The sequence below is a fragment of the Electrophorus electricus genome, chromosome 10, assembly GCF_041902795.1.
Source record: "Electrophorus electricus isolate QZ-2024a chromosome 10, ASM4190279v1, whole genome shotgun sequence".
Lineage (NCBI taxonomy): Eukaryota > Metazoa > Chordata > Actinopteri > Gymnotiformes > Gymnotidae > Electrophorus > Electrophorus electricus.
The window spans coordinates 30,140,359-30,143,638 of NC_137506.1; positions in this window are offsets into that span (position 1 = coordinate 30,140,359).

Sequence of the window (3,280 nt, forward strand, 5' to 3'; positions counted from 1 at the left end):
TGAATGCTTAGTTAGTGACACATTTGTCAAGGAATGATGGCTTTAGATCTCAGGGGAAGCTGTGTTGACAGTCAGAGGAAGAGCAGCGTTTCAAATCTCGCCGTTATCGCCTCCAAAATAATGCCTTTCAGCCCTTCCCTGCTCAAACAAAGCACTGTGCAACAATATCAACTATACATGCAGGAAGCAAACAAGAGGATTTATTAGCCAACAAATAGCCTCACAGAGTGACCATGAATGGGGTAGATTAGCATGTCAAAAGCACAGCAAAACTCCCTGGTTCAACAGCTAAAGAGTAATTTGATGGGGTTAGAATTGGGGAAATTGCTTGGTTAGAGACCACACTGGCATGAAGAGTCAGAATCACCTCAGCTATATGAGACAGCAATAGAAAATACAGAGGGATCAGCTGTCAAAGCATGATGAGACTCACTGGGATGTCTGTAAGTGAGTGTTGATAAACAATGTCAGAGTGAGACAATGGTTCCCAAACTTCAATGCCCAAAACTAACATTTGTCCCCAGAACGAGTCCTGATCACCCTTGGGAGGAGGTTTGAGTTCTACAGCATGTGTTTATTCAGAGACAGGACATACCGAAAAAATGGCCTGCTGAATACTTACCGATTTGTATGGGTCACTAAGAGACAAAGAATGAAAAAAACATCAACTGACACTAAGGTTTTATCTTTGGTTTTTATTTCAACTTTACCAATCAGAATATTATGAATTTTGTTAATACTGCTCAGACTACTCAGCCTTGTGTTATTTGTAAAATAATATAAAACACTTGACCTAACAATAGTTCCTTAAATAATATTGCAATAATAGTCATGGAACAGGTTTTGGAACAAAATGTATTTGATGACAATCAGCGTGAAACTAAATTGCTGATGTATGTCTGGGCTCTGTTAAACAGCAGAGCAACAGATTCTGGCATTTTGTTAAAACTGACCTTGTGCCATTTTACCTCCATTACATCTGAACTCAAGTAAATGGCAGCAGTATTCCAGGGCTAGTGATTTCAACGTGCCCTTTTTGAAGAGAATTCTATTATAGTAAAACAGGCTAGCTGGGAAATGGAAGAAGCTACAAACATATATTATTAGATGCCAGAATAGGAGAGCAATTTACAGTAAGTGGGTTCAAATTCTCTCTATCTCATCTTGGTGAAACTGTGAAAATCCGGAAGATTACTATAGAAACTGAATCACAACTTGCAGCCAATGGTGTCACCTCCGTATCCCTGTCAATGCCCCTCACTCACCTCTATCGACTTGAGAGACACTTACCTTCATGCACTGAGAATCTAACACAGTTACTTGCCCCTGTTCTGACAGAAAAGCCCAATGAGCTCCTGGAACATTCAGCTTCCTTTTCACTGTATGTGAGACAGAAAACAGTGGTGGTTCTTTTTTGATGAAGGTCAGTAGTCTCTTCAGCAAGTTATTTTTCTGAACCACAGCTTCAAGGAAATCGGGATGTTTACCTGCTGCCTGGACTTAGGGTCACGAAGGAGAGTGTGTGGATGGGCTCTCGTAGTGGCTTACAGGGCAGATGATTGGAAAAGGATATGATGAAATGGGACTTACAAAGTAGAGCTTTGTACGTCAGGCAAGCTCAAGCACCAATCATTCTCTGTACAGTTCCAGTATTGAAGAAGTTAGGAAGCTCTGTGGGTCTAGGATGGACAGCCACTGTTGACATTATCAGGAAAGGTTCAACATATAAGTCAAATATAGGATCAACATTTTTAACAGAATGTTCTGTTAAATTAATAATAATAATAATCTGATTCATCGTGGTATTTTACAACAACAAAAAATAGTTCATATTTAATATGTGATGGGTTGTGTTTTACCTCCACCAAATTACAGCCTCGTTAGCTCGCTAGCTAGTATATAAACCTTCAGGTTTATATTAGTTAATCGTTTGTTCATTGGCATAGACTTTATTGTTTATTTAGCTAGCTAGATGCCTAACTAGTTAATCAAGTTGACTGCTGCTCTTTTGATAAGCCTTGTAAGCCTGTGTCTTCAAGTGATTTTAACGACACCGTATCCTAAATTCTCATTTAAACGAATTCATTCTAAACTCTGTAGGATTTATAAGATACTCCATTTTTTCATAGTTAGTCATAGTTACTTTAACATTATGTAAGAGACAAAGACTTTGTGTCTATCCGAAGCTTTCAAATAATGCATATCCCACTCTAGTAACTAACTAGCTAAATTTGCTCCTTGTACTACCTCTTCCCAAATCGACAATTTAATTTTATTCTCATGCAGATCATGAAACACTTGCGCACTGAATTATTGTACATACTGTGCGTGTAGTGTATCATACATAACAATCCGCTGTGGCTCGTGATCTTTCTATAGTGAACTATATAGTGAGTCAGGTTTATCAATGAGAATGCAAACTACACTACAAAATGGCCGACACACTATATAGGACACTATTTCTATAATATAATGCACTATTTCCATAATATAGTATGTTAATTCTATAATATAGTATGTTAATTCTATAATATAGTACACGACTTCTGTAATATAGTACACTACTTCTATGATATAGTATGATATAGGACATTATTTCTATAATATATGACACTATTTCTATGATAAAGGACATTATTTCTATAATATAGGACACTATTTCTATTACATAGTATGCTATTTTTATAATAGAGGACACTATTTCTATTATATAGTACGCTATTTCTATAATATAGGACACTATTTCTATGATAAAGGACAATATTTCTATAATATAGGACACTATTTCTATTATACAGTACGCTATTTCTATAATATAGGACACTATTTCTATGCCAAAGGACATTATTTCTATAATATAGGACACTATTTCTATTATACAGTACGCTATTTCTATAATATAGGACACTATTTCTATGCCAAAGGACATTATTTCTATAATATAGGACACTATTTCTATTATACAGAACGCTATTTCTATAATATAGGACACTATTTCTATGCTAAAGGACATTATTTCTATAATATAGGACACTATTTCTATTATACAGTACGCTATTTCTATAATATAGGACACTATTTCTATGCTAAAGGACATTATTTCTATAATATAGGACACTATTTCTATGCTAAAGGACATTATTTCTATAATATAGGACACTATTTCTATGCTAAAGGACATTATTTCTATAATATAGGACACTATTTCTATGATATAGGACATTATTTCTATAATATAGGACACTGTTTCTATAATAGGGAGCGAGTTCGAACACAGCAA